The sequence below is a fragment of the Vicugna pacos genome, chromosome 11, assembly GCF_048564905.1.
Source record: "Vicugna pacos chromosome 11, VicPac4, whole genome shotgun sequence".
NCBI classification, from domain to species: domain Eukaryota; kingdom Metazoa; phylum Chordata; class Mammalia; order Artiodactyla; family Camelidae; genus Vicugna; species Vicugna pacos.
This window is the reverse complement of record NC_132997.1, coordinates 50,139,242-50,153,337: the sequence shown is the minus strand read 5'-3', so window position 1 is coordinate 50,153,337 and position 14,096 is coordinate 50,139,242. Positions and strand designations below refer to the sequence as shown.

At 51.1% G+C, this 14,096-nt stretch overlaps 1 long non-coding RNA gene across 1 annotated transcript in view; it reads right to left on the bottom strand.

Annotated features, from left to right (window-relative positions):
* The window catches only part of LOC116282363 (uncharacterized), a 34,012-nt gene that overhangs the window by 13,999 nt on the left and 5,917 nt on the right, over window positions 1-14,096 (bottom strand). Inside the window, exon 2 of the long non-coding RNA XR_004191870.2 lies at window positions 5,150-5,343. This is a non-coding gene — a long non-coding RNA (uncharacterized lncRNA). The remainder of the gene's footprint in view (window positions 1-5,149; window positions 5,344-14,096) is intronic.

Here is a 14,096-nt window from a genome sequence, read left to right as displayed (position 1 = left end):
ACTAGTTCCCGCAAACCCCCTGAGACTCAGACCCAGCCCCATCGTAGCAGGGATGGCCACTAGAGGTGGGTCTCCCTGGCCGGGATGGGAGCTTCTGAAGGGCAGGGGCCTCTTTCACTCACTCTACGTCCCTGATGCCTAGAGAGGGGCCTAAACAACCCAGGTCTGGGTGGAACAGACTGTTCCAGAACACAGAGAGGGCTGCATCTGTGGACAGGCTGCTCAATAGCCTCTCAACAGGTGTCCTCTCCCGTCCTCGGGGACATCCCTTCTTAGCCCACCCCCGACTCAGCCGCTCTTGCCCGCTCTTAACAACCAGCCTCCTCTCCCCACTTTGCTGTCTTCTTTCAGCCAGCATTTCTCAAACCACCTGTATGATCTCTGCCCTAACCTTGTGCTACCTGGAGTCTTATTTACGCAATAGTTTTCTTTAAAACAGTAAGTTGTCATTCCTATTGTTGTGACTTGCCCTTGTTCTAAGCAATAATATTTGTGAAATCCTGGATTTGATGCGCTAGTTTTATTTTTTTTCTAACACACATTAAATTTTAATTTAAAATACTTGTTCTCATATCACCTAAAATTACCTTGTGGACCACCACAGGGGAAATGATTTTATACAATGGTTCAGCCAGGATGGACGGTTATTAGTTATGAATACTAATCATGGCCTCAGGTTAATAGCAAGCTGTATGCCTCTTCCATGCATTTGCATTCACATCTCATCCAGTCCTCTTAATTCCTGCACCGTGGACATCATTGGCCCCATTTTACAGATGAGGAAACTGAAGCTCTAAGACTAGTAGTGACTTGCTTAGGGTCACACGGACAGTTAGAACTTTTGGTCCTGATTCAAGGCTCTGATGGTTCACGACCAAGGAGAAGACAGGGGAGCAAGAGGCATCCTGTCTCCAACCAGACCCACAAGGGCCACGGGATGGAAACTCATGGCATAGACAGTTTGGATTAGACATGAGGAAGGACTTCCTGGTTAGAAATGTTTAGATGCAAGAATGACTGACCTAGGAAGTGCGTGGAATGCCCAAGTCCTCAAAACAAGATAAAGGCTTGCCCAGCTGAGATCATGCCAGTGCAGCCTGGAGGCAGGAGAACGGACTGAGTGACATCTCGGGCCTCATCCAACCCCAGAGACTGGGTTGCAGCCTGCCATCAGGGTGGCCATCCTTGCCGTTTCTCCAAAGCATCTATCATACAAGGAAAGGTATGTGGAGGCTCCAACTTAAAGGAACTGGGAACACCCTGTGTTGGCCCCCAGTCCTGGGAGGGAGTGTTGGCAACCGCAGGTCAAGGTGGCAGGGTGTTCGCTCACCCCCTTCCCTTTCCACCGCTCTGCCAGCTCCTGGAGCATGTCTCCAAGGCTGGGAGCCCAAGGTCTGGCTGCCCTCAGAATCGCTGGGCCTGCTTGGCAGCCTGGGCCAGGGAACATGCATTTCTTCACTGCTCTCCAGGGAATCCTTTTCAAAACTCCCTGATCTGAAACAAAACAAAAACCAAAAACAAAACCTCCCTGACCCCAAAAGTTAGACACATACTGACTTAAGGCGTTGCCTTTCCAGGGGACAAATTATATATATATATATATTTTTTGGAAAGTCAAAGTGTTTATCTCTCAAAACAAAAAGGGTATTATCTTCTCTTCTAATTAGACAAATAATATATGCCCAGTTGTTAAAAAAAAATCAAATATAGAAAAGTATAAAAGTGAAAGTAAAATTATCCAAATTTCTCTCATCTAGAAAATAGTGCTGTTAAACTTATGTTTACCAGGGGGTAAAGAGGGTGGGAAAGAATAAACTGGAAATCCTGGGGAGTGATGGAAATGTTAGCCATCTTGATTGTGGTGGTGGTTTCACTGTGTATACATCTATCAACATTCACCAAATTGTACATCTGAAATATGTGTAGTTTACCATAGGGGAATCATACCACAATAAAGGTTTGTTTGTTGTTAAACAAACAAACAAATAAATAAATAAAAAGAAAACAGTGCTGTTGACATTTTGGAGCACACCCTTCCACATTTTTTCCCCATGGTACAATACACATAACATAAAACTTATCATTTTAACCATTTTTAAATGCACACGGATCATAATTTTATGAGGCCTCCTGAAGACAGGGCTAATAGTGCAACTTCAGACTCCTCCACGGCCAGCGGGGAAGGTGACTGGGGGCGAGGGCCCTTCCGACTTTGTTTAAATGGAAAGACAGAGGCAGCCAGCCAGTCACTGTGTGGGGTGGTAAGGTTGGTCTTGTTAAAATATAAAAGCCAAGAATAACTCCAGTGGGTGTACAGAGGAAAGTGGGTCTGTCCCCTGCCAGGGCCCCCTGAGGAGAACCAAGGGGCCTGCCTGGTTGTGCTGAACTTCTGCCAGAGGTCAGTCTAGACAAGGAGGGTGAATGTGTCTGTGATTATCTGGCAGGGGCCTCAGTCTCAGGTGTTCCTCTTTGGCCCGGGCCTTTGGGGTGAACAGGAGGCGCGAACTCTGGTGGACAAGGGGTGCTGGGACACAGCAGCGAGTCGGGCACACGATCACCGACCCTGGGGAGTAACAGGCCCTGCGCAGGAAGGCACCAGCCAGCAGAACAAGGAGCAGCGCCCACCCCCTCCCCCAGCACCGCCAGGCCAAGGAGGGCAGGGCACAGGGGGCGCCTCCAGCTCCCAAACAAGGATGTCAGAGGGTGGTTGGGAGGCTTTTAGTCAAGAAACCACAGACACTGATTTAGCAGATACCACGTGCTGGCTTCAGAAGATCCCTGAACTGGAGGAGCCAAACTAACCGGGCAGGGCCACCCCCTTGCTCCCACGTGCTACCTGTCCCCGCTCCAGATCAGGAGGGGTGGCTCTCTTGTTAGTCTCCCACCACATCTACTGTGTGCCCTCACTCAGCCTGAGCACACCCTCATTTGTGTTTTGCCCTCTGTACAGCCCAGCTGAACAGGAAGACCCCTGAGGGCAACTACTGAGTCTTCAGGGGTCCTCATAGCTCCCTGTTTCTGCCCAGTCCAGTGCCCCACACAGAGCAGACGTTCAGGCGACATGCACATGGGGAGGCCCTCGGGAGGAGCCCTGGCATTAGGCACAGCTGGGATTCTGAAGGAAGCAGCTCTAACGCCCTCCCAGGGTGGTTTGGAAGGCATCCAGGAGGAGGTGAGGGACACACAGGGTCTTGGAGGTAGCACACAGCTCAGCTAATGGAGAGGGAGCCGGCGGAGGGGGCACTCTGATGCGAGGACCTGCTGTGGGAGTGAGGGGTGGGGGCCGAGCCCCAGGAAGTCTCTCATGTGGTGACTCCCAGGCTGAGACGCCCTGGCTTGCAGGCTCACACCTGCGTCCGCCAGGAGGCGAGGGTGAGATGCGGGGGCTCCAATTACAGTCATGACTTGGATGGTCTCGGGGTTGCCACCTCTTCCAAGAAGCTGACTTTTGAGGAATCTGCCTGGCCACGGAAGTCATGCTATGTCTGCACTAGCCTCAGCTGTTGATTAAACCTCCGCCTGCGCCATGCACATCCCAGGAAGAACACTCTTCCTCCCAGCGTGTCCTCACTCCCGTCTCTCATGTTTATGGGCATCAGGTGGTTCAGAGAGGGATCCACACCCAGCGTGTACACCCAGTGAGGTGGGCCGAGAAAACAACACCCGCCACCTTGTGGCCCCGCATTTTGGGAGCTGCAGGCTTGGGCCATCATCACCCCTGGGCGCGCCACTCCCCCTCCCACCTTCATCAGCCCCCGACCCCAGTGCATCTCTTATGTCCCTGCTTCAGCCTTGCGCCTGCCCAAACTGTTGTTTATCAACACAGAACAGAACATTCCTCTGCCAGCAGAAACACACATGGCCACGGTGCTGCCATCCCACGCCCTGCCGTCAACAAACTCCCACGCACTGTTTGCCGCTGTCAAAGCTGTGCTCACACACATCCTCACTGCCAACACAGCTGTTCCCCACTGCTTGGAATCAGGCCCTCCACCCCGCACACGCGTTCCCTGTGGGTTTTTCTCACGTGGACTCATAGCCGGGGCTCACATTCATGGACCAGGCCGGCCAACAACACACTCTGCCCTCTGACCTGGGCTGTCAATTCCCTTGCTACTGTGTGACCCTGGGTAATGATTTAACCTCTCTGAGCATCAGACACCTCATGTGTAGACTGGGGATAATAATTACCTTATAGGGCTTTTCCCATAGGCTCAGAGGGCTGGGTGAGAGAGCAGGCATCCAGTCAGTGCTCAATCACTGCAAGCTCTGGTGGTGGTGATGAGCTCTGTGTATCCTCTCTGGAGTCTAGCCATTGGTTTTCCTTTCCCATGCCCAGATATTGGGCTCACCTCACATTCACACCTTCCTGGCTGTGCGACCTTGAGCGAGGCATAGCCCCTGTCTGCTTCTCATGTCCTTGCTGGTGAAATGGGTTTAACAACCGCCGGGCCAGACCCAGAGGCCTACGGTGAGGCGCGTTGGAGCAGGTTACCATTGTCCTTGGAAGCCTGTCCATCCTGGCCACAGCTGCAGGGCGCTGTGGAAGGAAAGGACTCGACGGGCCAACAGCCAAACCTTGGCATGCTTAGCCACTTTCCACCTTTCCTCATCTCCTCATCCAATCCTCAAACCGGTGTCAATGTTTCCACGTCAGCTCTGCTGTGGGGCTGCAGTGGCCCATCTCCGCCACACCTGGGGGGCCTCGCCGAGCTGTCCCCGCCCCTGTCCTCCCAACGGCGTTTCTAGCAGACAGAGCTGTTCTTCCTTGCTGGCCCGCCCTACGTGCTGAGCCCTCCTGTTTACCCATCTCCTCCTGCTCTCTCTCCTCCCCCAGAGACTAAGCGTCCCTGGCCCTCTCCTCGTGTTCCCCTCCACCCTGTCATCTTCTCTAGGACCCTTTCTGTCTTGTCTCATCAACCCGGTCCTTCCTTCTTGGCCAGCTCTAGCCTCCTGCTCTAGACTTTACTATTCTGGGAAACAGAGAGGTGTGTGCAGAGGGATAGAAAACTAGTATGATTAGAGAACTGAGAGAAATCTAGGCTGAGCAGGTGGGTGTACATTACAGAGAAGAAGGTTCTGTGGTGGGTGGAGCATCACGTTGGGCCACGCGGTGAGCTGGACTTCTCCGCACCCTATAGCAGCTTACCTTCCTTGCCCCATGGTGGAAACAGGTAAAATTGCTGGAGGGAGGATCCTGGCCTCGCCCACGCTCAGAGGTGGTGGCTCCTCCCTTCTACTCTGAGTGACTTTCAAGCTGCAGCCACCACTGGGAGCCATCGGAGATCTGTAGGCTCAGGGGAACCATGGTAAACCGGCTGGCTGCCTCTGTCTTGTGGGTCACTGGGCAAGAGCACAAATAGAAATCCATCCACCACATGTTTAGATATTCAAAATTTATAAATAAAGCTAATAAGCTGTCAAATATAATGTTTTATTTTTCTACCTCCATTAATATACCTTCAGAATGACCTGGAAGATCAGGTTTGAATTTTGAATTCTCTGACACTACAGAATCCCTCCCCAGAACACGGGGACATGAGAGAGCTGGGTTAGTGGTGTGAACACACGTGCAGTGTGGGCTCCAGGGCTGCTGGCTGACCTGGCATAAACATAAAATGTGCTTCAACCCAATCAGTATCAGTGCTTTTAATTTCCTCCCAGGCCAGTGTGGCCAAAAGATCTAGAAGGCAGTATGCACAGTCGTTAAGACCCTCATTCAAATCCCAGGACTGCCAAACTTGAGTACTTAATTTTGGAGGCTCAATTTCCTCATCTGTAAAATGGGACTCATGATACCTCCCTGATCAAGTTATTGTGATTATCAAAAGAGATAATCCTTGGGAAGCCCTTAGCATGGTCGTAGAAAATAACTGCTCAATAAGTTGTATGCCACTATTGCTATTCTCATTTCTCCACGCTTGGGCAAGGACAGCATCAGAGCCGGAAGTCATCTGCCCTGTCTCTTCACCGCACACATGAGGAAACAGGTCACTCCACTAAGCAGAAGCAGATATGGAACAGGTCTTCCAACTTTCCCACAGTCTTGGGTTTTTCCCTAGCTACACGTAAAACATGGTGGCCCAACAATGTGAGTGTCTGAATGTCAGTGAACTGTACATTTTAAAAATGGTTAACACAAAAATGTTATGGTATGTTCATTTCACCACTGTGTTCGTTGTCTAGGGATGTCATATCAAATTACCATACACTGGGGGCCTGAACAACAGAAATGTATGGTGTCACAGTTCTGGAGGCTAGAAGTCCAGAATAAAGGTGTCAGTAAGGTTGATTCCTTCTGAAGGCTGTGAGGCAGACTGGCCCATGCCTCACTCCTAGCTTCTGATAGTCCGCCCACAATCTTGGCTTCTTTGGTTTGTGGAAGTATCACTCTAATCCCTGCCTTTATCTTCACATGATGGTCTCCCTGTGTGTATGTGGCTTGCTCTGTGCATCCAAATTTCCCCCTTTTATAAGGACACCATTCAGATTGGATAGGGTCCACCCTATTGACCTCACCTTAACTAAAGACATCTGCAATGACCCTATTCCTGAATAAGGTCACATTCCGAGTTAGTGAGGGTTAAGATACATAAGCTTTGCGGGGGGGGGGCATATTTCAGCCCATAACAACCACAGAAAAAAACCGTGGCTACCTTGCATGAAGGGAGGTGTGTATAGCTCAGTGGTACAGCACATGCTCAGCAAGCATGAGGTCCTGGGTTCAATCCCCAGTACCTCCATTTTAAAAAAAAAGGAAAAAAAATTGTGGCTATTTTGTATTCAATATCAGTTTATAGGCAGGGGGAAAACAACTTCAGAGCTTTGCTCATAGTAAGTCTTCAAAATGTGTTTCTTGACTTGTGTTAAATCTGGTGCCAATAATCTAAAAGGACTGGAATCTCCCAGTTTCCAAGACGCATCCTCTCCTGGCCATGAACTAAAAGGATTTGTAATGATCAGTACTGTTTCCAGACAAGTACTTAATAAACTCTTTAAAAATAATTAGTTCTCTTTGGTTGGCTCAACTCTGCAATCCTGGACACCATCTTGTTTCTACTATTTCCATTCTCGGAGAAGGGGTGAAACCCAGCTACAGCAGGTTGAATTCCATGGTGTTTTGTTTTCCATGTGAATAGCTTATTTTATTTAAATGTTTCCTTTACATTTTTTGAGGGGAAAGTCTTCAAATAGAGAAAACTTGCAACTGTTAACCCTTGTGCCACATCTGCTGTATCTGTATCAAGTTTTTCTGGTGAACCACTTGAACAGAAGCTGCAGGCATCATGATGTTTCACCTCCAAATATTTCAACATGAATTTCCTAGGAACAGATTGTTCTCCTGCACAATCACACTGGGATTCTCACATCTGAGAAAACCAACAATCGTTCCATAATACCGTCTCATATCCAGTCCATATTTAAAATTGAAGGCTGATTTTTCAAAAATTCTGAATCTAATGAATTCCAAGTCTGTGAGGCTTAGGGTCTTGACAATACGATCTGTGTAATGGGAAATTTTGAAGCTCTCGAAAATTAAGCTAACATCTAGAACTCTTCTGGCCACACACATTGATGTTTCTTTGTTTTTTCCCACTAGCAAGCTAGCTCTAGGAATGCCTAACTGCATGCTTGGGGTGGAGTGCTGCTGGAATTCCTTTTATTCTAAGACAATGGCCTTCTGAGGAGTACCTGCAGGAAGACCTGTGTGGCCTGGGACCTGCTACAATTGTTTGGGACCTCCGGCAGGATTCACCAAAGGGAGCCAGGTGGGGAGGGAGGCTCGTCTTTGACTGGGGTGGAGACTCCCAGAATGAGCAATGTCCCCTCCAAAGCTGGCCAGGTGCCAGCCTGGTGTGGTTGCCAGCACTGCCGTCCTCACAGACACTTTCTGGGGAGTTCCAGATGGTGGCCCAGACAATCGAACCGTCCTGGCCTCAAAAGTCTGCCACAAATCAACACTGCACGAAGGAAAGGAGGAATGTTCTGCAGTGAACTTTCCTGAGTTTAGAGGGAACGGTGCTCTTTCTCTCCCTTCTCTGCAAATCCAGGGCTCAGGCTTAAGCCTTGGGCTTTAAAAACTGCTTCATAACTAGGGGCAGCATTAATTGGTAGAACTGTGCAAATAAGAGGGGGGACCCACAAGGATGGAGGGGGCAGGGGGACTATCTGGTCTGTGATTCAGGACAGCCTTCCTCCTCCAGCCCCCAGCCTTGCTTGAGCTTGGCTGCAAGTTTCAGCCAATGTATTTCTGGTTGGGAAGGAAGCCAAGGGTCAGATAAAGTTCCAACGTATTTTGCAGCAGGCCTGACACTTTGCCCAGTGCTCTAGGCCTGTGACAGCTGCCAGGATGGTGTGTTGGGAAAGCCAGGCCAGACGGAGCTGGTTTAAATGGGCTTGAGAGAGCAGGTATTTGACCAAGCAGACAGCTCAGCAACACCCAGCACGGTAACACCCTTGAACCAACGTGGCTGCCTGGGCCGCGTAAGGCCCCGCACGCCGTCCCCAGGAAGCCGCCAGCAGCTACCATGTTAATTCCCCTGCATCTCAGGGACCAAGATCTGTACTCCCATTGGACTATCTTTAGTAAAACAAGTAAACGCTTAAGCCATTGAGCACCTGACATTCATTATCTAATTTAATCCTCACGACGGCTCGGTAGAGCAGGTAGTGTTATTGCCCCAGCCGTACAGATAATAACTAACACATACAGATAACAGATACACCTACATGTATGAGACTCCCTTCTAAACACCTGCCAGGCATTACCTAACTTACTAGGGAAACTGAGGCACAGAGGGGCAAAGCCAGCTGTCCAGGGTCAGAAGGCTGGTAGGTGGGGACCTGAAGCCCCTGGAAACCAGGTGACTCCAGATGGAGGGTCCACCCCTGCACTACCCCATGGTTTTCCAGCTGAGGAATCTGTTCTGAGACACGCAGGGGAAGACAGACCGGGGTGACATGGGAAACAAAATGAAGGCGAAGGTTTGCAGTCTTCCGTTTCCTGACGAACATAATGAGGCCCCCGTGGGAAGAGATGCTCAGACATCTGACCCTGAGCCCTGGGCCGCTTTTCCTTCCTCTCCCCTGGCCCAGTTGGTCTGACTGTGTTGTTCCAGGCCTCAAGGGAGCCGTTGTGAGACAGACAGGGACAAGTGCGCAGGCTGGCAGGCTGGCAGGAGGCCTTTCGCTCCCACCAAGCTGCAGCTGATCCTTCTCTACTCCGAGGCAGCCTGAGGGCAGTGAAAAGCTGCCCTGTGTGTCTCCTGTGGCTGAGGCTGACTGTCCTGAATCTGGAACTGAGCCATCTGGGCGCAGCCTTGCATGAAGGCCAGGCTTCCTGTCACATTTGGGCTCTGCTGATACCCCAAGGCCACCTGCAGCAATGTCACTTGGGAGGTGAGAACAGACTGCCTGGTGTCAGTCCTGCTATTGGCATCGTCCTCATCAGCTCTGCTGTCACCTGCATGTGAGGACAAACTCACACACCCAGAGGAGCTGCTGTCTTCTGTCCCACGGCCTGCACACACCCATGGCCTCTGGACCGGACTCTCGGGAAGGTGCATCAGGCCTTGCTTTGAAGCACCAGGCTGCGTGCTCAGAGGCAGCGCCACAAGGGCAGGATGAGATGACACTTCCAGAAGAAATAATGTCTAAGCTAGGTTTTACATATGTAATGAACCATGCATGACTATGACTGTATCCTGCTCCTCAGGGAAATTTAGGTTGACATATGCTGTCTTGACTTTTTCTTATGTTTACAGACATATCTATGCCTTTATCTATATAAATATCTCTAATTTGTTAAATTAGAATGGGACCGACTTTCCTCACTTCTCAAGGCACCAGGAACACTTTTTCATGTGGGTATGTACTGGTCTAATGGCTGCAGAGTATTCCAATTTATGAAGGCTGTACCATCATTTACAATAGCAGTCCCTTACTAGTAGACATTTAGACTTTCCTCAATGTTTTTGCTCATCAATCATTCTTCCTTTCTTCCTTTCCATAAATATTTATTATATTCTTACTATGTGTCTGGTATACGAAGATGAAAATGGACATGGTCTCTCCCTCAAAGACCTTTCAGTCCAGTGGAGAGACAAAATTCTAATCCCCAGATGCAATAAAAGCTAAGGAGGGAGGTTATTTTGAGAGGGAACACACCAGGGCCCCTGCTCTACTGAGAACTTGGAAAAGACTTCTCGGAGGTGCCAGTCGTTTGAGGAGTGTAGGGAAGAGCATTCTGGGCAGACGGAACAACATACGCAAGGGCAGAGATGGCTGAACACAGTGTGTGTGATATGTTTGGGAAAATCTAAGACTCCTCCTAAGGCTACAGTATAGGGACATATTGCGGGTGCAGCTAGACAGGCAGGGTGGAATCCACATGAGAAAGCCTCCAATACCAAGCCAAGGCATTTGGACATGATTCAATAGGCAAGAGAGCCCTCATGTCAGAGTCTAGACACAGAATACTGCAGGCTCCCACCTGGAAACACCCAGGAGAATATTAATGTTCGAGAGGAAATCTCTGCTTTCTATGGAAGGTTTCTTTTACTGCCTGCTGGGAGTTCAAAGCCTGTCCTAAGCTTCAGGGCTGGGCAGGTTACCTCATTACTGAGTCCCCCACAGAAATGTGGCCCAGAGAGATCAAGGCACTCACCCAACTGAAGTAGCAAATCCATGCCAAAGTCAGAGCCTAAGGCCCTAAATGCCAGCCTTCAGCTCCAGCCCCAAACCCACCCCCTTTCACCTGCAGATTTTTTCTGGCAGCCACTCCTTCCACTTTCTGACAGGAGGGTGAGGAAACGCCTTTTAACAAGAATCTGTGGAACACCTACGAGTGTTCCACTGGGCTTAGCCCGGAGGATGCTCTCAGCCCCAGAGGACAACAGGAGTTCCAGTCATTTTTACCAGAAAAATCTTTCGGCCCCTCCCCCACTCCGCACCCTCTGCGCCTACCCCCTCACCCCTCCTCCGCCTCAAAAAGTTGCTGAAAAATCATGCGTAACACAGCGGACAGGAGCTTCCTGCCTTGTTGAGCTGGCTTACTCAATTTCCCTCATTTGTCCTCTCAGACCAGACAGAGCAAAGGGCAGCCATCAAAGGTGTCTGAGACGAAGCTCCAGCCGCCGCCGGCTGACTGGGCTGCTGGGGACTCAGTCTGGTCCCGGTGTTCGCTGAGGGTAGGGGCTGGGGGTGGAGGAGGGGGTTGGGCCAGGGGTTGCGGGGGCGAGGAGGAGGGGGCTGGGCCGGGGGCAGCCCGGCGGGGTTGGGTGGGGACCCGCCCTGCGCGCCGGATGTGCTGTGTGCGCCACGTGCAGGAGCGTGCAAGCGGCAGCCGCCGATGGCGCAATCGCGGCCAGCGTGCGGCTGGGCCCGTCCCGGGCGGGGGCGGGGAGGCGGGGGCGGCCAGCTGGCGGGACCCGCCCACAGCACCTACCCTCCATCCCTCCTTTCGCGCTCTCCTTGCCCCCTGTGAGGGGTTCGAGGGAGGATGCCGCCCTAGAGGTCCTCTGCGCCTTGCCTGGCTGGGCACAGGGGCGCCCGCACACGGGTGGGCATGCGCGGGCACACTGCCCGGGCAGGCTTGCCCTGATCCCCGCTGCCGCCCGGGCTCATTATCCCTGGGCCATTGGCGTTCTGTTCTGCGCTCATCCCTCCACCCCCGCACTGCGCTGACAGACACACGAGTTCCTGGTGCCAACCCGCAGACACACCTGGGCAGCTCCACGTGGGCGCCACACGCGCCGGGGCGCATTTGCCCCGCTGGATTTGGAGACTTATTCTAAGTCAGCCCCTAAATTTGTTGTCCCATGCCTGTTGTAACAAGCATTGAGCTGTGTGTCCTTGGGGAAGTTGTTTAACCCTTCTGATCCTCAGAAAGTCATCTGTTGGATGAGAATGATGATAGTACTTACCAATCTCATTGGGCTGTAGTAAGAATTAAGTAAGATAAGGGTGGTGGGTATAGCTCATGCTTAGCATACACAAGGTTCTGGGTTCAATCCCCAGTACCTCCTCTAAAAATAAAGTAAGTAAACCTAATAATCTCTCTTCCCCACAAACAAAAAATAAGATAGTGGCTGTAAAGTATTAAGCCTCACTGGTCACCCAATAGACAATAATCATGATGATTTTTATAGAGGGAAAAAACTGGGCTATACAAGCCCCAGTTGGGCTCAGGGAGTCTGTGGCACGGGCCAGAATGGGCTCCTGGGTTGTTTTTTCTTTCCTATATCATATTTCTCTTTTCTGCAATTCCCTTCATCTCTTCGCCTGGAGCCTGCAACATTCATCCATTCACTCAACACAAGTTTCTTGATATTTGTGCTTACTACATGGTATTAAAAACTCCTTAACTGAGTGTGTGGCATCCCAGGCCCTGCCAGCTACACCTGTGGCCTCTCAGCCTGGACTGCTGCCAGCTCGGGCCCCTGACTCATGGGAGTAAGTCACGTCCCGCCTCAGTCTCTCCATCTGTACTCTAGGGATAAGGGCCTCCTCTCCCCAGTCTTCTGGGACCCGCAGAGGATGACTCAGATAACAGTGGGGAAAGCCCAGAAAAACAGAAAGAGGCTCTTACTGGAGCCAGGGCACGATGGCTGATGCAAGGTCTAGGTTTTACGTGCAATCCAGCAAGTGGGAACAGGGCTAGTCCGGGGAAAGCGTGAGGAGCCTGGGAGGGCAGAGGCATTCCTGACCCTCCCCAACATCCAACGGCTGGGGTGGGGGACCCAGCCTCCACCTTCCTCTGAGAGGCCAGCCCTGGGTCCAGGCTCTGCTTCTCCCAGCTCTGTGACCACCAGAGTTTCCTAATTCCTGTGATCTGCCTTCCTTTTCTGTCATGTAGGAGTTGTGACATTTCCCTCACTGGGCTGTTATAGGGAGTAAAGGTGGTCAGAGGCTTGGCATAGTCTGGCCACCCCAGGCTGGTGTCCAAGGGCCCCTCCCCAAAGAGTCAGAGATCAGTGTACCTTCAACCAACTCCAGACATAACAGACCCCCACTTATACCCCATAATACCCAAGGAGTTTGGACTCAGGGTCCAAACCTGGTCTCTACCACATGCAAGCTGTATGACATTGGGCAAGTTACTGTCTTTGGGCCTCATTTCTACACATGTGAAATGAGGACGGACATGCCTGCTTTATGAGGCTGTTGTGAGAATAAGAGAAAATGAGGTACATGTGAAGTGTTCGTAACAGCGGCCATTGCTGTTGTTGTAAAATGCATTTTTTACATTTCCCCCACTGCTCCTCACCATTACCTATCACAGGTGGGGCCAAGTAGAATATTATTATCTTGGGTCTTTGGGATAGAAATATTACTGAAATCTTTGGTGTCTTTGTTTTCTTTCAAAGTTGATGGCCTCATCCCATGAGCTTTAATGGCAGGAGTTCTGCCTGCTTGGGGACTTTATAGCCATTATTGTATTTAACATGTGATGAAGGACTTATATGACATCCATTATACAGATGAGAAAACCGAGGCAGGGAGTGGTCAGATAACTTGTCTCAGGTCACAGGATCAGAAAGTGACAGTGCCAGGGTGTAAGCCTAGGCCTGCTGGGCTCCAGATTGTCCCACCTCACAGGGCCCTTCCCGCCTCTTGTGTTTCTGCTCTGGGTGTTGCCTTGCCCTTTCCTGAGTGGGCCTCTTAGGGTGTCTCCAAGGCCAGGGACAGTCATGATCATTGCTTCCTTGTCTTCCAGGGTGTGGCCCGAGTACACAGTAGGTCCTCAGTCTGTGCTGCTGAACAGGGAAATTGAGTCCCACTTAGCAGGGAGATGAGTCCTATCAGGAGGGAAGTGACTCACCCGGGCCAGCTGAGTGTGCGGGCTGTGTCTGTGTGTCTGTGTGTGTGGGTAGGGGTGGGCGTGGACGTGGTTCTGCACAGATGATGTGGAGGGAAATCCAGGCTGGTGACCCAGTCCCTGCCATCTTTGCCAGCCCCAGCGTCACAAAGCCTCCCGTCCCTTCCCAGGCCCTCTCTGCCTGAGGCCTCTCTTCTCTTCAAGCTCCTTCCCCACCCCAACATGGTCCTCATGTGTCAGCCTTCAAGATGCCTCCTCCACACCTCAGCACTCTATG